At 37.2% G+C, this 27,969-nt stretch overlaps 1 pseudogene; it reads right to left on the bottom strand.

Moving 5' to 3' along the window:
- LOC133252703 (cytochrome P450 1A1-like) overlaps window positions 1-10,778 on the bottom strand; it is a 48,815-nt pseudogene extending 38,037 nt beyond the window's left edge.
- Between the last annotated feature and the right edge of the window lie 17,191 nt (window positions 10,779-27,969).

Here is a 27,969-nt window from a genome sequence, read left to right as displayed (position 1 = left end):
TCTTTGCAACCCCATGGATTGCAGCACTCCAGGCTTCCCTGCCCATCACCATCTCCTGGAGCTTGGTTGGTGATGCCATCCAACCATCTTATCCTCTGTTGTCCCCTTCTCCCCCTGCCTTCAACCTTTCCCAGCATCAGGGTCTTTCCTAATGAGTCAGCTCTTTGCATCAGGGGCCAAAGTATTAGAGCTTCAGCCTCAGTCCTTCCAATAAATATTCAGGACTGATTTCCTTTAGGATTGACTGGTTTGAGATCCCTTGCAGTCCAAGGGACTTGCAAGAGTCTTCTCCAACACCACAGTGTTCAGCCTTCTTTATGGTCCAACTCTCACATCCATACATGACTACTGGAAAAACCATAGCTGTTACTATACAGATCTTTGTTGGCAAAGTAATTTCTCTACTTTTTAATATGCTGTCTAGGTTTGTTTATCTCTAATACCAACAAATATTTAGCCAGTGTCCACTGCTGTTTTAGAAATTAGGGATACAGCAGTGAACAAAAGTGACACAGAGTCCTTGCTTTCATGGATTTGTAACCAGTGAGGGATACAGCAAACAAACACATGTATAATCATATAATGTCACATAGTAATAAATTATATGAAAAAATAAATTATATGGGGATAGGCAATAATGGATTGGGCTTCCCTGTTGGCTCAGTGGTAAAGAATCCACCTGTCAGTGCAAGAATTTCAAATTCGATCTCTGAGTTAGGAAAATTCCCTGGAGAAGGAAGTGGCAGCCCACTCCAGTATTCTTGCCTCAGAAATCCCATGGACAGAAGAGACTGGCGGGCTATAGTCTATGGGGTTGCGAAGAGTCAGACACGACTTAGCTACTAAACAACAACAACAATAATGGATTAGAGAGGTATGACTTTTGAAAAAATAATAGTAAGTCTTTCAACATTTAAATTCATATGCAATTCAAGGACACATTACATAGAGTTTCCCAGATTAACTTTCCTGAAACATGTCACATAATGTCTCTTCTCTATTGAAACACATTTAACAGATATTCATCCATAAAACAAGTGGAATAGAGTCCAAGTCTGGGCCCAGGTATTCTTTTTTGCCTTTAGTGTGTAAACACAAAACTTGGTTAATTTCCTGGCCTTGGTTAATTTCCTGGCCTTATAATTTGCTATTTAATTGGCGTATTACTATCTTAAGCCTTTCTGAAGCGCCCTTACTCTCTTCTTCCTTCTTCCTGCTCTAGGTCACCCAGTGTGACATAGAATCCACCACCTCGTAATCCACCACCTGTCTCTTTGTGGTTATATTTTATATTCCCAGGTGGATGGCATATTTTTGAAAGATAATTGTCTCATATTACTTTATATTCTTCTTAGTACTTTATAAAGTGGTTGGCATACAAATCCATGTTTGTTAAGTGTTGACCAACCAGCTACATGAATTGACCACAGGCAGTCTCTTGGGTCCAAGTGGCACACTCTTGCATCGTCTGCTCTTTTCTCTTGGTGACACTAAGCCTATATCTGAGACAGAATCATCACTTGAATTTTCCATTTGAATATGCCTTTTATTTTCCCCTTAAAAGCAGTATGTCACTGTAATCCATATAGAGCTTACATCATTTTGTTCTAGGGTGAAATGCTTTGCTTCATCAGGGTGTTAGCGTTCTACACTTGCCACAAGGGGGAGCAGCAGTTCTTTTTCAGGAACCAGAATGACTCCACACTTTTCATTCTTCTACAGTTTCCACCCCAACATTCTGCTCTTCCCCACACGTGGTCCCATAAATTTTTCTGTTTTTGCTTTTTCTCCTGCATGCATTTTCCACAGGTGAAAGGAAACTTCTTCACCTTAAAAAATTTAATTAAGATTCCATTTCTCTAGGCATTAATAGTTTAATTTCCATTCAGATTCTTAATTCCTTATTGTTATTGAACTCTTCAACACTTCTGGAAAATAATTATTGTTGGGAACAATTCAAGGGCAAATGAGAAATTATCTTTCAATTGCTATCCAATGTGGACAACAAGTAGCATATATTTTTGTCCCTCAGTTTACCTAAAGTAGGGAGTGTAAATAGGTACTTAGTACTTGCCAAATAGGAAAAGCTCTTAAAACATCTTAAAACTGGATATTTCAGCACTCTACATATATGCAGTTCTAGAGTTAGCAGGAATATTAGAAATAATCTGGATCCAAATCCCATTATAAATAAGGACTTTGAATCACAGGAAAATCAGATAATGAGCTGAACTAGTTCAAGGGCTCATTCAGGTCCAAGACTTTTCCCATGAAGCTCTATTGTCTCTCTTTTGTACCGGCTTGAGGCTCAGATTGACTGAAAGAAATATGATAAATAGTAACAAAGAAATTATATCTATGATAATATTATATAGTATGATTTTACATTAAATCTGACCTATAGTTTAAACAGAGAAAAGAAATAGTTCTTTTACAAATCCAACAATATTATGCTAAGGATCATTATAAAAATGTTGCTTCCGGTTCTGAATACTACAAAATACCTTACATACATGCATAGTCTAAATGTTACCTTGCAGTTGTTAAAATTATTCAAGTAGATCTATTTGTACTGGCTTGAGGCTCTGATTGAGTGAAAGAAGCATGATAAATAATAACAACAGTAGAAATTATAGCAAAATAATATTATATAGTATGATTTCTATTTATATAGATAAAACTATATATGTATCAGTATATGCATCAGTAAAGTTCTGTAAGTGTATACAGTAAAAATTGTTAACCTTGACACTTACTCTAGGGAGAAAGAGAAAAGAGAGCAGGTAAATGCCTTTCCGGGAGGCTTTCATTTTGCACTGCATTTATTTCCATAAAATTAGAGATTCTGCAACAAACATGCATAACTTCTGAGTTTATGAGCACTTAAAAGGCAAAAATTAAAAGTATAAAAAGAAACACCACATTATTATAAGAAGAAAATGTCACTTTTATGAAAGGCCATTGAATTTGATTTTAAAAAAACCCAAAAAACAAAGACTTCCTTTATTTTCTCACTGGAAACATAGTCAGTGATTAGCCAGCGTAATAATAAGAGCTCAAAATTCAGTCTTAATGGCGACTCCATACTGAGTTACAACTAACAAAGAATGGACTTGTTTTGCAGGAGTGATTAAAAAATTCTTACGGGTTACTTCCTAGAACATCAGCTACATTAAGTCTACTATGCACCACAGTGAATATCTTGAAGCAGTAAAGACATCTAGGCTTTATTATTGCTCAAAGTTCAGAGTCAGATGTTTTTCACCCTCCGCTAATGCTTGGCCTTTGAGAATGGCCAAGCCCTGGAGAGTTACTTCCAGGTAGCCCTCCATAGACTTCTGGCTAGTGTCTCCTGAGGTTCACTAATCCTCTATCAGCTTTGCTTATTATGTTCATGAGTTTCTTTTATTTAAATTTAGCTCCATGGTTTCTCCTTCCCTAAAATTAGAACATAACATAAATTTTGAGTCTTTTATGTGTTTCTTGCCTTTATATGATTTTGGAATCTTTTACTAAAAGGAAACATGTAGCCATAGCCCTCCCCCCTCTTCAACATTGCATAAAGGAAATGGTACTCAGTCTCAACTCTATGACTTAGAACTGCATGTTAGAACAAACACTCCTAGTTCTTCTCTCTACGTGGCCATTTCTCTTTTGGATGAAGTAGCAGCTTATTAGAGTGACGAGTTCACTGAGAATCTGAATTTCATCTGTGCCACATTTCCCTATTGGCTGCGATAGTTGATATTTGAGGCCTTGTCCATGAATGGCCCCATCTCTTCTCTATTGTTGTTTTCCTCTTGGAATGTTCTGTTCTCAAGTAACACAAACTTTCCTCCTCCACTTCTTTTGTATCCATTTAGTACCTTTCTATAGGGCAAGTCTGAACTCTCTAGATTTAGGAAATAGAATCCCAGGCAGAGGAAGTCCTACAATATATTCAATTCCACTATTATCAGAATCTGCTGTGGACTTTGACCCCCACTTATCACCTTGGGTTAGTTCCAAATTGTTTATAAACCTTGAGGCAGATTTGTAGGCAATCTGTATTCTCTGAGCTCCAGAACTGTATATCCAAGTGTATCTTCTCTTGGGCATCTCAAACTGACCTCAAAATTGACACAGCTAAACTGAGCTCATAATCTTCTTCTTTATGTAAAAATAAATTAACAAAATGCTGGTCTTTTTTTAAGCATCCTATAGCTCAGCAAATGCCATCTTCTCTCTAGTTGTACAAGCCAGAAGTCTTCCCTGGTTTCTCCTCTCCATTTCATATGTTTCACATATCCAATTCATCACATTTCTCTCCATCTCTACTTGGAGAAGGACATGGCAACCCACTCCAGTATTCTTGCCTGGAAAATTCCATGGACAGAGGAGCCTGGCAGGCTATGGTCCATGGGGTCTCAAAGAGTCAGACATGACTGAGCGCATACACACACTACCTCTTCTTCCTTGTTCTTAAACAACTTCGTCTCTAACTGAACACCTGAACTACTGCCATTGCCTTATAACTGGTCTACCCCCTTATCCCCTGGACTCTGTTCATGAGCTCACCAAGTTAGAGCCTGAGGCATTGTTTTCCATGCCGTTGATGGCATTCTATTTTGCTTTCAGTAAAGACAAAAGAACTCTCAGCATAACCTATAATGTGAAAGTTGCTCAGTCGTGTTCAACTCTTTGCAACCCCATGGACTATACAGTCCATGGAATTCTCCAGTCCAGAATACTGGAGTGGGTAGGCTTTCCCTTCTGCAGGGATAACCTATAATAGGGGTTAACAAATTTATTCCTCTAAGGGACTAGATAATAAATATTTTAGGTTTTCCAAGCCACACAGTCTCTGTTGCAACTTTCCAACACTGTTATTAAAATAAAAAAGCAGCCACAAACAATATGCAAAGAAACAGAACTCTGTGTTCCAGTAAGACTTCACATTATAAACAAACAACAGGGTTTGACTGACATGCTCTACTTTGCAAATCCCTGTCCTAAAATATTCTGCGTATGGCACCCCTATTCATCTCTCTACTCTCTTGCAGAATATCCTCCTGCCATTGCTATTCCAGTACTTGCTTCATGCTTTTACACTTAGTCCACCACATGGCCCTCACAAATGTCCTTCTCTCTGCCTGGTTTGTTCTTCCATCTCTTCGCCTGGTTAGCTCTTACTTTTCCTCAGATTTTGACCCAAAGCCGTCTATGGCCTCCCCATCTTTTTACAGTCTCTCAGAGCCACCTAGATCCTTCCTCCAGAGACTTGTTATGGGCAATTCTTATCTCTGCAATTATCCAAGTAATGTCTGCTATCTAAACCTCAGATAACCTCTATTCTCTACCATCCAAGTGTGAGATCCAGAAAGATAAGGATAGTATCTTTCTCTCATTGCATCTCCTGGCCCTGGGGCTAAGCACAAAGTTGGCACTCAGGAAATTCTTGTTGGCTGACCAAGTAAATGAAGACATGGATGAATTATTCCTACTCTCATCTTCATCCCACAGTGGGTCTCCTACATCCCACAGTGACCCATGTCTATTTTCTCAAGTTCTTTCTTCATAAATTGTGTCTAGCAATGTTCTTCTCTCTCTCTTTCCATATCAATTTCCCATTTTTCTTCGTGCTTAAAAGAATTTTTATTGCTGTTGTTTTCACCTTTCTGTCCTTTGCATAGATCTGTCTTCTTTGGTAAGTGTTCTTCTAGCTTTTCTTTGGCCCCCAAATGCTCATGCCACAGATTTGTCAAATCTCTGCAGCCAAAACTCTCCCTGAGCACATTTGTAGTATGACAAAGTTGCCTTTATTCACTTGCTATAATGAGAGAGAACATGCACGATGAGAATCCTTAGGGGCATCTCAGTGAAAGGGTGTGAGAAGGAACTTAGAAGATTTGGACACTATATTTGGTGATTTTAGGGAGAGTTCAAGGAAGCAGAGTTTTGCTCTGAAATAATTGCTGCTATCAGAAATTGAGGATAATTCCTTAAATTCTTTGGGCAACTTAATAATTATTTTCTGGGAGGTAAAGAGGAATGCATACAGCTAAGCCTGTAACTGATCAAAAGGCAGTAGTTACTCACATTAGCTAGATTAGGGTAATATCTGGTCTTTTCTACCATTTGGGTAATGTCCTTGTTTTTGTCTGACAACATATGACTCCAGGAAGTTCTTATCTCTGTCTTGATCCAACAAAGTCAGTGTGGCCTTGCCTGGTTTGGGCATTCTCTGAAATTATTTCTGTTTAGTAGGAGAATGACATAGCCTAGCTATGAGTGTGGCAGGCCAGCTCCTAGCAGCACAAGGACTTTTAGAGTGCCAGGGAGCTCCCAGCTTTTGGAAACTGCTAATCTTTCTCTCAGAGTGAGTCCTCTGAGAGGGGAGTGAATACACACAAAGGGTGTCCACACACAGCAAGGATCTCTGTGCCCTGTTCTGTGCCTGGTAATCTGCCCAGAAGGCTGACCTTGGCTAGCATGGAGTAGAAGTTCAAGAGTAAATACTTTTGTTTATCACTTTTCACTGTGTCCTAGTTGAAGAGTCACATTAAGTTATGAAGTTAGATAAATAAAATTCCTCACTTAATGAAAAATGTGTGGAATCCTTTGGCCTGTGTTCACTATTATAATCACAGATAGGAATTTGAAAGCACAACAGTCCTCAGTAATCTCCCCCAATACATCATTTTTTAAAAATCTCTTGTGTAATTTTGCAAAGACTCTCCATATGATGTCAACTAAGAAGACAACTGAATTTTAGAAAACAACCAATTCACTAGCACTGATTATTGGCTGTAGCCACTGAATCTTGGTATGACATGTAAAAAGGATTTATAAAAAGAAGCCAAGTGTAAGGTGCAGCCAGGGGAATGTGATAAGGAACAGTCTGCATCTTGAATGTAGAGTTTGAGGTTTCATATTAATATTAGTTTGTTCAGTGAAATAAGAGTTGCATAAGCTTGCATTGGCTGATCAGAGTAGAAAACACCTGATACACCCAAATCCTTTTGAGATCAGTGAGATACAAATTATGAACGTTTCTGGAAGTCTCCGTTCAGTACTTATTTCTGGGAGAAGAGCTTTGATGATATCTGAGGCTATGTGAAAGCAGTTATCAAGGCTGAACAGAAGCAAAACACTAAGTCATTGGTTGGACATATAACTTCTTGGCTGGGGGAGGTGGTGTTGAATTTGAAATAAGTTTGAAAATTTTATGAACCACACATATATCATAAATTCATATTATCACATTATTTATCATTCAATAATCTACAGATGTATCACATTATTTATCATTCAATAATCTACAGATATATCACACTATTTATCATTTAATAATCTACAGATGTAGATATTGGCATATGTGTGATTACCTTGGAAATGTGGGTCCTGAGGGAAAACTAATCCATAAAGTCTGGAAAACTCAAAGGCTGGGGACTGGAATCATCTGAGATCTTGTTCATGCAGAGGTCAATGATGGCTGCAAACTGAGACTTAAGCCAAGGTTCTGGACTGGAGCACTTATGTATGGCCTCTCCATGTGGTCTGGGCTTCTTCGCAATAGGGCTTCTGGGCTCTGAAGGCAAGCATCCTGAAAGAGAGCCAAGTGGAAACCTTTTGTGATCTAGCCTTAAATGTCACATAGCATCACTTCTGTTATATTCCATTGATTGGACAGTCACAGGTTCCCTCTTAGACTGACTTACATCAGCCTGCTTTTTGTCACAAAGAAAACTGGTGAGTCAAACTTTTGGGAAACCCAGTGTATTTTTTTCACTGAAGTATTGAAAGAATCCTCTGAAAAAGTTGGAATTGAAACCTAACTTGATGTTATAAGGTGTCATGGGTACCATGAGAGGGAAATGCCATAAAAGCAGTCAGAGCAGGAGAAGGAGAACCCTGAATTCTATATATAAACGTTGCCCAAGTCTCTGGGTGATCCCTGGACTGTGCATGTATGCAGTGGACTGACAGGAGAAGTGAGACCTGAGCTGCTGCCCAGCACAAGTAGAGTTCTCAGTGTGAGTCTAATCAAGTTAATATCCTGATAGCCCATGAGACGCCTTGTTCCTCAGGGGGGTTAGGATAGAATAGAACAGAGTAAAATAGAAGAGAATAAGACAGTATAATATAATACAATATAACACAGTATAATACAATACAAATCTGCAATGTTCTCTTTTTTTTCCTTTAAACTATTGAGCTCAAGATCTTCGTTTTTCAAGTCATATATATTTTCAAAATGGAAATCCAGTTTTAGGGTATCAGATTAATGTACAATTTACTATCCAAATTGCTTTGTAAGAGATGTCTGAAGTTTAAGGAAATCTTTTTTCTAAGATTAAGCTTTTGTCAACACTCTTATCTTTGAGGTAGAAAGTTGTATTTTGCCAAGAAAAACCAGAACTCCAATGTTGGCTTTATTTACATGATCTATAAAGCTGCCATGCTGTGTTCTGCCTTTCGAGTTACACTTCTTTAAAGAAAATCTAAGTTAACAATTGTGTTGTGACATCCTTTACTGTCTAGTAAAATCTTAGTTAGCAAAGCAATTCTCTATAATTAAATAGTACAGTATATTTTATTCTCAAAGAACTGATAAACCTAAAAAACATGCTCTAATATTTTTTAACCACTTTTAATTTCAAGTAAGGTATTTCATTGGTTTGATAGATTCAAGTCATAATTTATCTTTAGTCCAAAACACGTATGTTTTGGTTTGTGTTTTTACTTTGGAAACCTTTACGCCGTTTAAGAAAACAAAGCATTATTGAGTTTAAAAATGTAATGACATTTACACTGAATATTTTGTGGCAGGCATGGCTGATAAACTAGGATTTCTGATTTCCAGCCATGGGCTAGTTCTATGCTTTTCTGGCATCTCCTCTCACTCACTGGCAACCCTGGTTGCTCTGGTTTCCCTACCCTTGTTAAAGGGAATTGGATAACATGACATACCAATTGTGAATTAAGAAGCATTAATATTTTTTAAAGCATGGTTGCGAAAATAAACTTCCCAAACCAGGAAGGACTACTTATCAAAAATTATGATGATTCCTCCTCAGACATGTTATTTTTTAAACCATATACTTTTGTTTTATTTTCTGGGCTTTCCTCATGGCTCAGCTGGTAAAGAATTCATAGGTTTTATTTCCTACAGGGTATTAATTTGATATTTCAGAAGAAAAGAAGGGATGATTAACTGCAAATTTCAAATGCAAAACTTGAAACTTTGCCTATATTCTTAACTACAACTGTATCATGAAACAAAAATAATATTTTCCAAAGAAAATTAAATGAGAGTTTAAAAGTAATAACTACAATGGCAACCTTTCGTTGCATCACATAAGTACATGCCTCACTAAGAGCTATTTTAGATCCTTTTTTTCCATCCACGAGACAAAAATATTTAATAACTATGAGAATATGTACTTCATTGTTTAAGACTTACTGAATCATCACAAGCAGATGTATTAATAAGGCACTGGAATCACACAAGGACCTGAATCACTTTGTCTTTAAATTTAAGAAAAGATTAGTTTCTTATCCAAAGAAATAAATATTTATAGTTTTTATATACAAGACATATTGTGTATATATATATATATTTGAATTTCTGTATAGCATAGAAATATGCTATATATATATATATATATATATATATATATATCCTGCATGGAAACATATAGTAATCATAGAGTATAAAATAGAATATAAAAACTGTTACCAGAAACAAAGAACATTTTATCATGGCAGAAAGAGCTAAAAACTGGAAGGAAATAAACTATTTACATTTTTGAATGCTAAAAATGCAGAAAGAATTTTTCCTCTTCTTAAGTGTTTCCCATGTTTCCATATTTTCTAGACTCAGCTGGGTATTACTTTTAAATCTTAAAAAATTCTGCCACAAAAAAAGGCAAGTAATTATTTGACAGGATTCACAGGTAAAAATAGGAAATGTAACTCCTGTATGATCTAGAAATCGTAACCTTTGTAATTTCAAGTTTAGTACTTAGTTTAGCATTAAAATGACATTAGTCATTTTAGCATCTTAGTATCATAAATAATAAAGTTGCAGAGCCTTTAGTGAAATATTTCTATCAAATTCAAAAATGTATCAAATGATGTCTCAAATGACACACTAATGAATCACTGACGTATTGCACCATTTATATATTTGATGTAACAATAACAAGTAATAACATGTTAATAAAATTTACCTAATCTATGTAAACAATACACAGACTTGTAATAACATTTAGACCAAATAACTTAACTTATTGACATAAACAATTACAGATATCTTTAGAAAAAAATTGCAGATATTTTAACAAGAATAATTAAAATTAGAGAAGCTAACTTCTGCAAGACTAAAACCCCAAAGTATTTTCCACTTTCACTAAAAATTTTGCTAGGTAACAGAACTTCACTTCTGGGTCAAAATCATATTGCAAATTTTCAGGCCAACAGATTCTGTCACCTTCACTCAAAAACAGCTAGAAAAGGTACGTGCATTCTGGAAAAAAAAAGATTATAACTCGATATGTAGATGTGAATATCATTATATCATTACCCATGCATGCTAAGCTTCTCATTCTTGCCTGAGTCTTATGTCAGAGAAGAAAACTTTCTTCTGGGTCACTTACTTCCACCAATCTTCCTTCTTTACCCCATAGGAAATCAAGGCTTAAATTTCTTCAACTTTTAAGAAAATGTAGATCTTCAGAGATGGGGAAGACATCTAACAATTTTAAATCATTTTCTTAGAATTCCCAGAAGTTCCATGTGGCCAGACACATTAAAAAAAAAAAAAGTGACAAATACTCGTCTTCAACAAATTCCATTTCAAAAAAGGATTTTGGGAGAAACCAACAAACAAAAAACCACAGGTAGAATCAATGAGTGGGTTAAAAAAAAAAGAGCTATCTGAATTTAGATGGAACATTTCCAGGAATAATAACACAGGCATGCATTCTCATCCTCTTCTTGATCTTCATTCTGATGTGGAGATCTAGATGGAACTTCGACTTTCCAGTTCATCGACTCTAGCCATGGGCTTCTGCCCTCTGAGTAAGGGTATAGGCTCCTAGTGTCTGCATATTGAGGTGATCCTCTCACTTCACTGAGAGCAACTTCATGGGATGGAACAGGATACATTTGATCTCCTTGCCTGTATCTGATTTGGGAAACAGTGAGTTGAGGTACAAGGATTTGCATTGCAAAAGAAAGGCAAAATGGCTTGAAGACGATTTTACCCTCATTGGGGTCTTTTTCTGGGCTCCCTGCAAACTCCTCCTGAAATAGCTCATGCTGACTCACTGGCTTTGGGGACACACTTACTGTAGTCAACATTTTTTATGGCACTTGATTGTGAGATCTTAGATTTAGCCATGTTGCTTGGCAACACATGAACATTTTCACTTTGACTTACCTAAATTCAAATTTTAAACTTTCAGAAAGAGCGCAGATGGTTTTAAGATTTAGCATTTTATATTTATAAGGAAAAAATATACTCTCTTCTAATGTATTCGCCTACCAGAAGAAATTCTAAGTTTTGTGCTAAACAACTCCATTTATATCTATTTAAATGTCCCTGCCATTTCCTTCAATTTCCATCCCAGCTGTTCCCATGACTATCCACAGTCCCCAAAAAAGAAATCTATCCTTATACATTTTTAGTCATACTGTCTGCTCTAGAAAGGAATGTGCAGTAATTCAAATAATGCCTCAGTCTATCATCAAACATAATTGGCAAAAGAGAGCATGAAGAAGGTGAGGAAGAAACAAAGAGGGAGAAAGAAGTGGGAGGAGGACGAGCCAGGGATGGAGAGGAGAAGAAAAAAGAAAAAGAAAGAAAGAGGGATGGAGGGAGGAGGAAGGAAGGAAAAAGAAGGAATTTACATATGAACTGCCATTCAAGAAATTACCTTTCTGTATGTGACAAACTATTTTCAAAGGGACTTATATACACAGTAATTATCATTAAGATTCAAACAATGTAATAAGAACAGAATGGACATTTCTTCAAAATTTAGCATATCAACAAATGTTTGTAATGACTCTGAAACACAGATACTCATCACAGCATAATTTAATACAAATTATTTAACACATCCAAAAATGAGGGAATGATGATTTATGATATATTAGCATATCTATGCACTATGGACTTCCCTGGTGGCTCAGATGGTAAACGCCTCTGCCTACAATGTGGGAGACCGGATTCGATCCCTGGGTCGGGAAGATCCCCTGGAAAAGAGAATGGCAGCCCACTCCAGTACTCTTGCCTGGAAAATCCCATCGACGGAGGAGCCTGGTAGGCTATAGTCCATGGGCTCGCAAAGAGTCAGACACGACTGAACGACTTCACTTTCTGTCTATGGAGATATGCTAATACCCTATGTGGACAACAACATTGTGATTATGGATTATTTAACAATAAGTAAAGATGCTAACAGTATATTAGATTATTAAGCTTAAGAGTAGGTTTCAAAACTTTCATGCAGAGTATGATTCTAGTTTCTGCAAAAATAAAATGTGTATGTGGACATAGAAAACAAACTTATGGTTACCAAAGGGGAAGGTGTGAGGGAGAGATAAATTATGAGTATGGAATCAACAGATATGTAAAATAGATTAACGACAAGGACTTATATATAATACAGGTAACTATGTTTAATATCTTGAGAAGAATCGAAAAAAATATATATGTATAAGCAAATAACTTTGCTGTACTCCCAATAACACAATATTGTAGATCAACTATACTTCATTAAAAATTGTGTGTGTTTGCTGCTGCTAAGTTGCTTCCGTCGTGTCTGACTCTGTGCGACCCCATAGACAGCAGCCCACCGGGCTCCCCGTCCCTGGGATTCTCCAGGCGAGAACACTGGAGTGGGTTGCGATTTCCTTCTCCAATGCGTGAAAGTGAAAAGTGAAAGGGAAGTCGCTCAGTCGTGTCCGACTCTAGCGACCCCATGGACTGCAGCCTACCAGGCTCCTCCGTCCATGGGATTTTCCAGGCAAGAGTACTGGAGTGGGGTGCCATTGCCTTCTCTGTGTGTGTGTTTATGTGTGTGTAATAAGGGCAAAAGATATACCAATTTTTTAAATTGTAGGATTATAAGAGACATATTATTTTACCAAGTTTTACTCAATGAGTATGTACTGCTTTTATAATATGGAAAGTAAGCCAATTTAAGTTGCTTTTATACATGTTGTGCAGTAGACAAAATTAACGATCAGTTCTGTGCTGAGCTGAATATTAACATAATGTATATCATCTCCAAACCCATCCTTCTATGCTCCACTCTGTGATACCTAGGTTTCAACTTTGCAAATAATCTGCCTCCTTTCCAGCAAGTTTCCTGTTAGATTCTACCAATGGGGGCACTACAGAGACTATTTGCTCATTTATGTGGGTGTCATCCCAGCAGTGGCCTGTCACATCATGATTTGTTTCACTCGGAAGCTTATGTCAGCACTCCCAGAACAAGGCTCACTGCACCCCCTTGATTCAGTTCAGTTCAGTTCAGTTCAGACGCTCAGTCATGTCTGACTCTCTGTGACCCCATGAATCACAGCACGCCAGGCCTCCCTGTCCATCACCAACTCCTGGAGTTCACTCAGACTCACATCCACTGAGTCAGTGATGCCATCAAGCCATCTCATCCTCTGTCTTCCCCTTTTCCTCCTGCCCTCAATCCCTCCCAGCATCAGGGGCTTTTCCAATGAGTCAACTCTTCGCATGAGGTGGCCAAAGTACTGGAGTTTCAGCTTTAACATCATTCCTTCCAAAGAAATCCCAGGGCTGATCTCCTTCAGAATGGACTGGTTGGATCTCCTTGGTAGTACTAGCATAAACCGGGCAGTGTCCTCTCCCAATTACTAACCCCCCTAACTCAGTCACCCCTAAAACTAATCATGTGTGAGGGGAAGCAAAGCAAGAGAAGCTCCCCTTCCACATATCAATGCTGAGCTCACACACTCGGCTGCATCCTGAGTGGGCAGTGTGTACCCCAATGGTGGGGCAGGTGGCAGAGGTACAGGGTGGCTGGCAGGCCGATCAGATTGGCAGGCAGTAAATCATCTTATTCAGCAATTCTCTTTAAAAACTGTTATGATACAGCAGACTTCAAGTCCAGGAGTAGAAATGTATAGTAACTGAGGACAAAGGTTGGGACCTCACCCATGGCCTGTTGGAACAGACCCTGTTTGAGCTCTGACTTGATTCTATCACCTGAATCGAGGAGATTCACTTGATTTTGTCACCTGAATCTGCCAGCTGGGGAGTCACACGCCAGGGCCAGGAGTTCCATAACTGAGTACACTGGCCTTTTGTGTTGGCCAGGCAAGATAAAAGATCATGATGTCCCAAAGGGAATCACTACTGTCCCATGCAACAGAACTGAAATCAGGGAGCAATAAGAACATTCACATTCCTCTGGCTACAGTGACCCTGAACTATTCTGTTTGTTTTCATGAAGACCATACACAGTCTTGGAAGTTGCACAAGACCTGGCAGCCACTTTTAGACTTCTTAGGGCTCCTGGGACACTTACAGTGATAATTAAAATGCTGTACAATTAGCGAAATCTTTATGCATTGATTCTCAAATAAAAAAGTATACATGGGAATATGAACCAGCTAAAATAAGTGAATGCTATAGACTTATTATAAATTTGCTAGACTAATGTTTTTTATTCCTCTTACATTTTTATATGAGTGATTACAGATGATGAAAAGAATGCTGTGGACTAAGTAAAATTTCAGATCTTGTAAAGTAGTTGTTGTTTAGTAGCTCAGTCAGTCAGTTCAGTTCAGTCGCTCAGTCGTGTCCAACTCTTTGAGACTCCATGAATCGCAGCATGCCAGGCCTCCTTGTCCATCACCATCTCCTGGAGTTCACTCAAACTCACGTCCATTGAGTCGGTGATGCCATCCAGCCATCTCATCCTCTGTCGTCCCTTTTCCCTCCTGCCCCCAATCCCTCCCAGCATCAGAGTCTTTTCCAATGAGTCAACTCTTCGCATGAGCTGGCCAAAGTACTGGAGTTTCAGCTCTAGCATCAGTCCTTCCAAAGAAATCCCAGGACTGATCTCCTTCAGAATTGACTGGTTGGATCTCCTTGCAGTCCAAGGGACTCTCAACAGTCTTCTCCAACACCACAGTTCAAAAGCATCAATTCTTCAGCTTTCTTCACAGTTCAACTCTCGCATCCATACATGACCACAGGAAAAACCATAGCCTTGACTATACGGACTTTTGTTGGCAAAGTAATGTCTCTGCTTTTCAATATACTATCTAGGTTGGTCATAACTTTTCTTCCAAGGAGTACGTGTCTTTTAATTTCATGGCTTCAGTCACCATCTGCAGTGATTTTGGAGCCCCCAAAAATAAAGTCTGACACTGTTTCCACTGTTTCCCCATCTATTTCCCATGAAGTAGTTCAGTCGTGTCCAATTCTGTGACCCCATGGGTTGCAGCACACCAGGCTTCCCTGTCCTTTACTATCTCCTGGAATTTGCTCAAACTCATGTCCATTGAATCTATGATACTATCCAACCATTTCATACACTGTCACCCCCTTCTCTTCCTGCCTTCAATCTTTCCCAGCATTAGGGTCTTTTCCAATGGATCAGCTCTTCACATCTGGTGGCCAAAGTACTGGAGCTTCCACTTCAGCACCAAGTCCTTCCAATGAATAGTCAGGGTTGATTTCCTTTAGGATTGACTGATTTGTTCTTTAGGATTGACTGGATTGACTGTAAAGGAGGGGGAAGGGAAAACAAAGGAGAAATAAAATTTTGCACTGATGAACTATGAAATTTACCTGCGTAATGTGGGAAGGTTTTTAAGAGTTTAGAAATAAATTAAGAATGAGCTATGACCAAGAAAAAAGATATATAGAGAAAAAAGAAGAGTAATAGAAATGATTAATTTTTAAAAAAGCAAAAGAAGTTTCTGCAGCAAGTCCAGTGGTCCTGCCTGGCCACTTGCAGCCTCACAGTGGCATATTCTAAGATCCTAAGCATTGGGGTAAACAAGGCTGCTGCAGGGAGCCTCTGGAAAACCCCAAGAGGAGGACCACAGTGCAGACCTGTAGGATATGGGAGCAAATGGATGCTCTCTTCGATACATTTTTTTCTTCTTTTGAGAAACAGTTCCTGGAGTGCTTTTGATCCTTAAGAGACTGAACTCCTGACCATGGGACTGTTGACTGAGGAAAAAAAAACAAAAAGCACAACCTTAAAACTGAGAGTTAAGCTTTATTTGGCAGACAAACTCAGGACTTCATCCCAGGATGCAGCCTCTCAGATTGCTCTGAAGAGATAGGGGGAGAGCCAGGATATACAGGAGTTTTTGCAACAAAGACCAGGTAGTCAGAACTTCCAAAGACTACCTGTAATTAATCAGAAAAGTAGACATATCAAGTTAATGAATTTGGTGCTTTTCTATGTATGGGAAGGTGTAAAAGTCTGGGTTCATTGAAATCATTCCCTTGATGTGAACTTCAGCTATCTGAGGGCAGCATCCTGTGCTTTTCAGTCCTGAGAGTCCTTAAAGTGGCATCCTTAGGGTGCACCATTGAGGTTGGCTGTAGCAGCTGATGGCTTGATGGCTGCAATGATCTTTGTTCACTGATATGGCAGGCAACATTTTTTCACTCACAAGACATGAAAATGACCATCCAACCTGTAGTACCCATCATGAATGGGGTATTACATGGTCCACCAAACCAAGAGTTTGGGCAAGTAATTAATCATCAAGTGGATATGTTTTTAAGAGCTCAGGGTAGCTGCAGCCTTCCCTTGTATTTCAATGTCCCTCTTTGAAACCCATCCTACTTTGGTGTCCATTCTTCTCTGATCCAAGGAATTTTCTTATGACAGAGGAAAACAGCTTGAGCTGTTTACACATGGATAGATCCTAAGGCAGGTGGCTCTCACACAATTTAGACTTCAATGCACATCAAAAGTTTCAATAAACTGGAAATTAAAACTATTTTCCTGGTCACTTCAGGCTCCTAATGGGATTGAACTACCACTCAAAAAAAGGAGGTGGCTGCACAGGCTGGGGAAGTTAGTGTCGGTTCTCAAAGAAGACTTGAGTTGCTTCTAAACAGGCATGAGGGTGGAGAGCACACTGACTGGATCCTCTGAGCACCTATTAATACTTTCACATCCAATAATAAAAGTTAATAGAAAACTATGGAAACCATAAAAAGGCAGGTTATTGAGGATTCAGATCCTTCAGAAACAGAAATTGAGATGAGTCCCCTAGCAAAGAAACATAGTTAGCTGAGTTTTAATGGAACACACAAAAAAGAAAGCTACAAATATTGACCATCTAATGATTAGTTTTATAAATAAGGACTATAGAAAGATAGACATGCTTTCTTCCTTGCTTATTATATGTATTTAATTTGTATTATTGTGTATTCATTCATTTTTATCTTTTCACCTTTTCTTATTATTTTACTTAAAATTTATTGGGTGGTAGATCTATTACAATTTAGAGTACAGATGAGTCTCCAGGTGAGACTGTAACAGAATTTTAGAAGGTAGTAACATCACCCAGCAATGGATACCGACTCCAGAAATGATTACTGCTGTTAGGACTTTGTGTCTCCCTTTTCCCAGAAAGAGAGGAGAGCAAAGGATGGTCTTTCTAGGCAAAAGAACAGTGTTTGATTTTTGGCAGTTGAAAAATGAATAGACATATGGGTATAATGCAGAGTAGTCCAGGAGTAAATTATGCCAGTCCATTAAGCTATTTCCTTTCACCTCCAGACTTCACTCTGTACTCAGAGCTGAGACTGCAATCAGCATTTCCCCTTGACTTCATTGTGTCTTTCTAGATGAGTAGTAGGAAGCACTAGAGGGAGAAGGGCAGGCATAATGGAGGAAAGACAAGCTCATGCTATGTCCTTACTCTTCCTTCATCATTTCCCTACCAATAGTCTTTTTCCCAGGGTAGTAGCAGGAACAGCCCCTTAAGAGCACACGACAAGCTGAATTCTTCCCCCAGCAGGCTGGGTCTCAGCTCTGCAGATCCTGCTCCCAGTGTTCGGATAACTTACGCCAACACCTTTCCGTTTTCTCCCGCCCTATGGTTATCTGAGGAGACTTTACAAATAGCAGAAGAATGAAGAGAAATGAAAAGCAAGGGAGAGAGGGAAAAGTACATCCAATTAAACACAGAGTTCCAAAAAATAGCTAGAAGAGACAAGAAGGACTTCATCAATGAACAGTGCTTAATAATATAAGAAAACAGCAAAGGGGAAAAGACTAAAGATCTCTTCAGGAAAATTGGAAACATCAAGGGAGCATTCCACCCAAAGATGGGCACAATAAAGGATAAAAATGTTAGAGACCTAGCAGATGCTGAAGAGATCAAGAGATGGAAAGAATGCATGAAAGAATTGTATAAAAAAGATCTTAATGAACCAGACTACTATGATGGTGTGATTAGTCACCCAGAACCAGACATTCTAGAGTGCAAAGTCAAGTGGGCCTTAAGAAGCACTGTTGTTAATAAAGCTAGTGAATGCAATGAAATTCCCAAAGAATTATTCAAATCCCTAAAGAATAATGCAATCAATGTTTTGCATTCATTATGTCAGCAAATCTAGAAGACACAGCAGTGGCCACAGGACTGGAAAAGGTCAATTCTCATCCCAATCCCCAAGAAGAGTAGTACCAAAGAATGTGCTAATCATCGGACAATTGCATTTATCTCCCATGCTAGTAAGGTCATGCTTAAAATCTTGCATGCTAGGCTTCAGCATTATGGGAACCAAGAACTTCCAGATGTTCAAGCTGGGTTTAGAAAAGGAAGAGGAACTAGAGATCAAATTGCCAACATTCACTGGATTATAGAGAAAGCAAGGGAATTTCAGAAAAGCATCTGTCTCTATTGCATCAACTATGGTAAAGCCTTTGACGATGTGGATCATGACAAACTGTAGAAAGCTCTTAGAGAGACCAGAATACCAGACCATTGTACCCGTCTCCTGAGAAACCTGTATGCGGATCAAGAAGTAACAGTTAGAACCTTTCAAGGGTGAGAAAGGAGTATGACATGGCTGTCTGCTGTCACCCTGTTTGTTTAACCTGTATACCGAGCACATCATGAGAAATGCCGGCTGGATGAGTTACAAGCTGGAATCAAGATAGATGTGAGAAACATCAACAATCTCAGATATGCTAATGCAGGTAGTCACCACGTATTGTACAGGGCAACCTGAAGTGCTACAGTCCATGGGGTAACAAAGAGTTGGACACAACTTAGCTACTGAACAACAATGAACAGCTGTCCAGAATATACTAGAATTCAGTGTACTGGGGCTAAGGAAAACTAAAAGCTTAATTTAAGCTTTGTTTCTCTTTCCATAGTCCCAAAGGAAATGACTGTCAAAACTTGGATATGAACCCAGATGAGACTAACCCAAATATGGGCCAACTGTTGAACAAACAAATAAAATTTGACCATACAATGGAATATTACTTAGCAATAAAAAAGAATGAAGTATTTATACACAGTACCAACATGAATGAACATTCAAATCATTATGTGAAAAAAGTCAAGCAAAAAGGACAACATATTTTATGAATCCATTTATACAAAATGTCCCCAATAGACAAATCTGTAGAGACAGAAAATGGACTAGTGCTTGCCAGGGGCTGTGGAGAGATGGAATTAGAAATGGCTGCTAATGAGTATGGGATTTCTTTTTGGAATGATGAAAATTCTCCAATATTAGATCGTGATGATGAATGTATCCCAAAGCACTGAATCATACACTTGAAAAGTATGCATAGATTTTATGGCATGTAAATTTCATCTCAAGAAAACTGTTCCAAAAATTGTAATTAAAACCAAATAATAAAACATGGGGATGAATAGCTTCATTAGTATTTACTCCAGGAAAGTAATTACTTTATTTTTGTTAATCAGCCTAAAATGTTTTCAAAGAATGGCATTTTGTGTGTAAACAGCTGTTTTGCATGTGTGTGTATGCAGAGGTGGTGGGAACTGTTGGTGCATTTTCCATGAAAGGCTCTCACAAAGAGAGGTCTTAATTGTTCATGGTGTTGCCATGTTGATTTCTGAGACTCTGCAAAGTATTTGTAATCCTGGACTAAAAAAAGAAAACAGGACACCTGAAATGATCACATCATTGTTAACCAGCTATACTCCATATAAAATAAAAAGTTAAACATAGATAAGGAGACCATTTCACAGAAAAGGAAGTATGATGGCTAATACTATGAAAAGAGATGCTCAACTTCACCTAGAGAATGCAAATGAATTTAACAGGAAGCTATCACCTCACACCATCAGACTGGCAACACTGGAGTGGTAACAAGTGAGGAAGCGAACTCTCCTACATTACTGGTGGAAATATAAACAGTGATGGCCATTAAGGAAAGCATTCTAGCATTCACATATTAAAATGAATAATCCATATATCCTTTTATTCAGCATTCCTTGTATTCTAATCTATAGAAATGAAAGTACTAGTACATAAGGAATAGTAACAAAGATGTATGTTACAACTTCAGAAACAATTGGGTACCAATTTAATATGCTGCAATAGTTTCATATGATATTAGCCTCAAAAAATGAATTATATATATATATGTGTATATATATATATATATATATATATATGTCCCTGGTCTATATATATTTCCCTGGAAATATGTTCTTTATGTTCTTGATATACAGATAAACAAAAACAAAATTCAGAGAAATTTATCACCATTCTATTTACATAAAACAATGTTGCAAAATGTGTTATATATGTGCCCTGTGTTTCAGTATGTATGTGTGTATGGTTCCATATATGTGGGAAAGGTATAGAAAGGTGTAGAAATTACCTACACCAGATAAGTAATTTTTAACTATATGGATATGGGATAAGATGGAGAGGGGAATGTGGAATAGAGGGAGAGGAGATGTCAGTTCATAAAAACAACTGAGCCAGCATGCATTATATTGCCCCATTTATGTCATTTTATATACAGTATAAATATATGTGGGTGCATGAAGCTGCATAAATGAATTTAACCAACGTGCTACAAATGGATATGTGAAAGTAGCAAGATTTCATAGGATATTTTCATTCTTCTCTATAAATTTATGGTACACTTTAAAGTTTTACAAAGGTTATGAGCCATTTACATAATCAGAAAATTTTATAGGACTGTTTTTGATGGGGAAAATAGATAACATAAGCAATATTTTGTTATTGTTATTTTTAAAGTCATTGAACTTGTAATATCTTTGTTAATTTGTAGGTTCAGAAATTAAAATACTTTGGAGAAAAGGTGAAATTGAAGATTACCTTTGCTAGACTGGAAATAAAATATCCAGCTAATCAATATCATAAATCTTACATGAGGAAGAGGTATGTGTAATTAATAGACAGTGGTTTTCAAAATCCCTAACCCTAGTTCCCCTACCCAAGTTGAGGGTGAGACATTATGAAAATGGGACCACTGAAATCCACTGTGTTCCTTGCTCTAACATTCATGTCTTATGTGGTCTCAGTGCCTTCTCATTTCTGGGCCCAGAGTTTCTGATCTGTTAAGTGGCCCAGACTAGATTAAATGTTATCCAACCTGATGATCAACAGACTCCCCTACCATGAGGCCAGTACCAAGCATAATGAATCTGAATCTCTGATGCTGGAGGTTAGAAGTTTAGAAAGCACTAGTGGTAAAGAATCTGCCTGCCAATGCAGGAAACACAAGAGACATGGATTCGATCCCTGGGTCGGGAAGATCCCCTGGAACAGGAAATGGCAACCTGTTCCAATATTCTTGCCTGGAAAATTCCATGGATAGAGGAGCCTGGTGGGCTACAGCCCATGAGGCTGCAGGGTCAGACACAACTGAGAGACTGAACACACACACACATACACACATATATATTTTTTTAATTCACACACTAAAACACCATCCTTTACCAGGAAGATTGTGTGCATAAAGAAAGAGCATGGTAGATGTCTGTATTTTTAAAAGTCCCTCAAATCTGGAAGAATTAAAATCACATTCAAAACCATGTCATATTCAGCCATGATTGTCTTAAATCTCTGCTGCATTTCTTTGCTGCCACACCCTCAAACTGTGGAAAACAACTTATCTCCAACGATCTATTGCTGCTTTGGTGACCGATGCCCATGACTGATTTGCTGCTCCTGATATGCACTGGTTGCAGTGGTTTCACAAGGTCTGGGAAAGGGAGGACAATTAGCTTTTCTTCCTATATTATCTGCAGGTAAGGCTGTTGAGGCTGAGCAGGTACCACCTGGAAATAAGTGAATCCTTTACTTGCCATTATTTCTTTATCTTTGTGGTGAAAACTATGTCTTTCCTTCCAAAGTGATGAACTGGATTTTCTGGATATGCGTAGTATTAGTCGATCTAACTATTATTGAGATTTTTCAACGTACAAATAAAAAGAAAATGGAGTGAAAAATTTTGTTACATAAATTACATTCTGGAACATTTTGTCAAACTAAACCACTTGTGTTAAGGATCTAAAGGATCTAGAAAACTGTGTGTTTCAAAAAGGAAAATGTGTTTTCTTCTTATTGCTCCATGTATTCTAAATTCCAAATAAGGCATAAGTTCATTATGTATTTGAAATTGGGTGCTTTCTGCTCTCCAGTTAGTGGAGAATGCTCACATAATAAATATCTTCTTTGGTTACTTTCTAATTTTCATAGAGTTTAAAATATAATGTAATCAGTTAAATATTCATTACCAGTGATGAACTCATTAGAAAATTTATCTTTTCGTATATTTTACACTTCTATGACATGTTTCAGTGTGTGAAAATGAGGAGTATGTTGTGTGTTAAAAAATTAATTGCTATTATTTCAAAATTACTTTGTTAAAACAAGTGTGATATATGTGAGGTCTTAGTTCTTTCATTTTTTACTTATTAAATATCTTTAATTAAGAGCCTATTATGTCCCAAGCATTTTGCTAGGCGCTGAAAATTCAATGATGAACAAAATATAGTTACCATTTCCCTGTTTCCTAGATGTGGTTGGTACACTGTCATATAAAACAAATAACTGTGATAAATGTAATGAAATGGCCACAATAAAGGCATAAAACTTTCACTTTATTTATAACTTCTAATTTTCCCCATTTCCCCTTAATACAATAAAGTATAATGATATATTTAAATGCCCTGATATGTTTATATGCCTTTAGCCATCAAATGCAATATATTTTAATATCTCTATTGATCTTGCTTCCCATTTAAAGGAAAGGTAGCTTATAAAAATGGCATGAGTTGAATGAACTGCCTGTTAATTTTGAAATATTAGTGTTTTTAAATGAAGAATAGCATCTATAGGATCATATGTATATATTATATTTAATAATATGATCAAGGAATCATAATTAATAATATATTATACTTAATAATATAATTATAAATGTCAAATTCCATTGTTTTCTATTGAAAAGACTTTTTAAAAAATGCTCTCTGTGGAATTTTCTCCTTTTTCCTCACTCCTTTCTTTCTCTCCTCAGTGTCAAGAGTCATAGTGTTAAAGCAAGTGAGGTGTTAAATTTAAAAAAATAGATATAATAACAACAATAACAAAAACCGAAAGAAAAGAAAGTCAGAAACACAACATTTAGAAAATGCATATTTAACCAAATCTGGGAGATCAAGCCAGACAGCACTTGGTAAATACTCTTTGAAGACAGTAATGCTCAAAGGTTGTGTTTGCTGTTGTGCTTGAAGTTTGCTTTATGTGGGATCAAAGACACCAGATGACCAGTAATCTCACTTGCCCTTTCTTTTTCTACTCTCTGTGGGCTCCGTACATACCTCCTTTCCCCCGCAACCTTGCCTGCCCCTGGCCATCTCCCAGCTCACTTGTTCTTCTAAAGATGTCTGGGATGGTTAGGATTCAGCAGGTCACACCTTAGCCTGTCAGGACCTGGCGCCTTCTATGCCCAGCATTAGTTCATCGCTTCATTTACCTTCCAAAGGGCCCACTGACAAGTCTGCCTTGTTAGACATAAATCTCAGTGAGCCCAAGGCAGCCAGCAGTCTCCCGTTTGGTTACCTGTCATATCGCCTTATGTTTTGGCAATCTGAGACACCCGTAGTTCTCAAACTCGGCCGGGGCCATGCCAGGGAGGGTGAATGTAGGATAAATGACTCCACTCAAGGGCTTTTAGATTTAATCTGCACAAAGTCACGATTTACAGCTGCATAGGGTTAGACACGAATTCATGGTGAATTTTTCTAAAGTTTTAGTTTAGTTTAATTCAACTCCTCAATTATTTATTAAAATTATGTAAGCTGAGGGAAACTATACATGGTACTTAAGGTTTAAAAAATTAACTTATCACTCAATACCAGTTTAGATCTTTACAGCAACCTTGCAAGACAGGTAGCTAACTATTTCTTCCATTGCACTGAATTCCATTCATTAATTCATCAATTCATTCACTTAACAATTTTTTTTTTAAGAATCTACTCTATCTGGTAGTGCTCTAAAAAGACTTGATGAAATATTGTCCTTACTCTATAAAGACTACCTGTCTTTCAGGAGAGACACAGAATTAGGCACACACTACATAGAGTAAATGCAGTGACAGAGGTAAGCAAAGGACAGTATATCCAATGACGTGAGGTAAGAGGTTATACACAAGGAGAGTATATCCAATGAGGTGATGTAAGAGGCTATATACAAGGAGAACATATCCAATGAGGTGAGGTAAGAGGCTATATACAAGGGCTGGATGCACCAAGGAGGTGGTGCCTGAGGTGAAGCATGAAGAGAAGTACGAGTTTTCCAGGAAAAGAAAAAATGCTGACATGTTTTGCCCCTATTTTGTAATTTCATGAACTCCTCTGAGGTTCATATTCATATTATTTACCTCTCTTCAGATGTTTTAATTCAGACTTAATGTAGTTATGGGAACTAGGCAAAGTCACTTAGCAAATAATTGGCAGAAATGGGACAAAACAAACTCGTTCTGTCTGATTCACATTTAGTGCTCTTTTCATGAAGCAATGTTATTTCCTTGGAGGAGCTAATTCTATTTTGAAGAAACTATTGATAGTGGATAAGAAGTGAATTATGAGATCACTTTAATCTAATTATAAGCCAGAGAGCCAAAATAAGTTAAAGAATTTTGCCTGAAATACTCCAGTTTTCTAACTCCTCTGTACAAAATAAGTGGACAAAAATTTCCATTTATATTTTAAATTAGGCTTATTATGTGGTATTTTGTATTTTTTGTGAAGCACAGATTACCATTTAAACTTTGCTAAATAAGAACAGAGTTTGAGTTACAGTTTAATTCCACATTGAAGAAGCTTTTTTTTTTTTTAAGAATCATCAGAGAACTCAAAAGCATGCTCTTACTCAGTCAAAGAGAATGTTTAAAATCACTTTCCTGAATAATTAGAGGAAGTGAGTTCAGGTAAAAGAATATAAGTGCATTCCTCTTATAGACTTTTCTGGCAAAACAGCAGGAGGAACTTTACAAAAGGTCACTAAGAATACACAATGGAAAACCACTAGACAAGAAATGCCAGCTCTGCCAAGGTTTGCTGTGTGGCTCTGAGTACATCACTTTACCAAGGTTAGCCCTTTAGCTTTCTTTTGTGTAATGGAGACAATGCTCCTATTTTATTCCAATTTATAAGGTTCCAGTGCATAAATTAAGTGATAAACATATATATGTATGCATATATCATTATATATGTACATATATGATTTATATGATACATTATAAATGATACATATATCATTTAATAATTTGAAACATAAAACACTATACTTAAAGGACTGAAAAGAAGAATGATTGTATTTGTTATTATAAATTAAATATTTTGTGTGTATTAAGAAGAAGGTTTGAATTAATATGTCTTCAAGGGAAAAAAGTTAAATAGACATCTTAGGAAAATCATAAGTCCACTCATGAGTAGATCGTAACAACTCTCATGTTGTTGCTTACAGCTTATTTTAAATCTCAGCATAGATAGGATGATAAACAGGGTATAACTTAACTATAATCTACACAATTAGAATGGATTATTAACATTTAAAGTTTTCTAATCAGGATAATTAGGTAGCTTTTGAAAGATCCTAATCAGTGTTGTATGTCTTTCTGTATCAGTGACTTCTAATGATGACATCCCCAGCTGCAATAGAAAAGAAGAGATATTTACAATACTTTCCCCCATTGGAAAGGTGATTTGAGAACTTGGTGAGCCAGGCCCTGCTATCTATCCTTCAAAGCAGCGCCTTAGTCCTAGGACTCCTATTCTTTCCCAGAGCCCAACAGCAAAATCAAAAGTCTCAGTTTCAACCAGATAATTAACTGATCCGCAAAACTACTGTCACACTGCCTCCAAAGAACTTTTCATGCAAAGTCAGTGACTGAAGGTGCTCTGTCACTCAGCGACTCTGAGACCCCATGGACTGTAGCCCTCCAGGCTCCTCTGTCCATGGCATTTTCCAGCAAGAATAGTAGAATGGGTTGCCATTTCCTCCTCCAGGGGATCTTTCTGACCCAGGGATCAAACTCTAGTCTCCTGCAGCTCCTGCAGTGCAGGCGGATTCTTTACCACTGAGCCACCTGGGAAGTCAATGACTGGAGAAGAGAGAGCTAAAATTTCACCTAAAGAAAATGTTGCTAGAATGCCTTTGTACCTTTTTGGTAATACATTCGTTTATGCTGCTTTGTGTCTGTGACTTGATTTTGTTGTAATGTACCACTGGGCAGATTGCAAACTTGTTGAGGAGATTACTTGAAGAACTATAATATGAGTTCTTATTCGAAAGATTCAAAAGAGCTTATTTTTTGAGAACGTTGCTTCCTCTGAAGAATTAATGTGATTCCATCTATTTTAATAAGAGAATCATGCAGCCTACTTTATCTCTTTGTTTCCTTTGGTTTGAAGAAAACTCTAAGTTAGGTTTGATATTTGATTGTGTGTCCTCTGGGCTGATCCAAACAGCCTTTATTTTTGTTTTGTTCCTTTATGTAGTTTTGATTTTTTTGAATTTTGGTCAAATTGCTCTATATTTTATTATTCTAATGGATTTTTATTTTATGTTTTGTTATCTGAAGTCCTATATGTATAAAGGATTAAAATTATGGACATACTTACAAATAAATGCATCATATAATATGAATTTATGATATTATAAATCCATAATTTATCATGCAATTATGGACTACTGTAGGAAAATCTTGCAACAGTAAAAAGACTATTTGTTCTCTACAAGCTTATTTTCATAGTAAATAATTGAGAATAGAGAAATTAGTGAACATTGGAAGCAACAGTATAAAAATCAAATTCTTAATGAGCTGTAAATTCTGGGAAAATAGAATGCTGTGCACATTTTCAATAAGGAATTTTATTAAGTGCATCTATAATAAATGGCTTTTTCAAACAGTAGAATTAGAATAAAAGTTCTCATTATACATCTTTTAAAATGTCTTTAATAGTATGTTGTAATACTCAGTCTTTATAAATTTTCTAAACTGAGAAAAGTTGCTAAGCAAGTTTTTAAATCAATAAATTATTTTGAAATTGATAAAATACTTTCCTATTGCCATCCTTCTCAGCCCCAAGCTAATGACAAATGCAGAATCAAGTGGAGGAAGTGCAAGAAAAGGCTTAATATCACTTTGAAACGGCTGTTCTTTAGGTGTTAAAATTTTTTTTGTAGGAAGTCAGGAACTTGCATTCAAACGGGCTAAAGCGACTGACTGATTAGCACTAACTTCCAGTATCCGTGAAGAAGTTAGTGCCCAGTTTTTCCCTTGAACATTTACTTCCTTTGTACCCAACATCTTTGAGGTTTAAAATTAGGATTAATTTCTTAACTTTCATGTTGTGGTCCTTATCATCTCTCTCATTAGTCTAATCTGAGTTAATTAGAATCTGTAGTTACTTCTCAATCTGTGTTAT

This window comes from Bos javanicus, chromosome 8 (assembly GCF_032452875.1).
Source record: "Bos javanicus breed banteng chromosome 8, ARS-OSU_banteng_1.0, whole genome shotgun sequence".
Classification (NCBI taxonomy): domain Eukaryota; kingdom Metazoa; phylum Chordata; class Mammalia; order Artiodactyla; family Bovidae; genus Bos; species Bos javanicus.
This window is presented reverse-complemented; position numbering and strand designations above follow the sequence as displayed.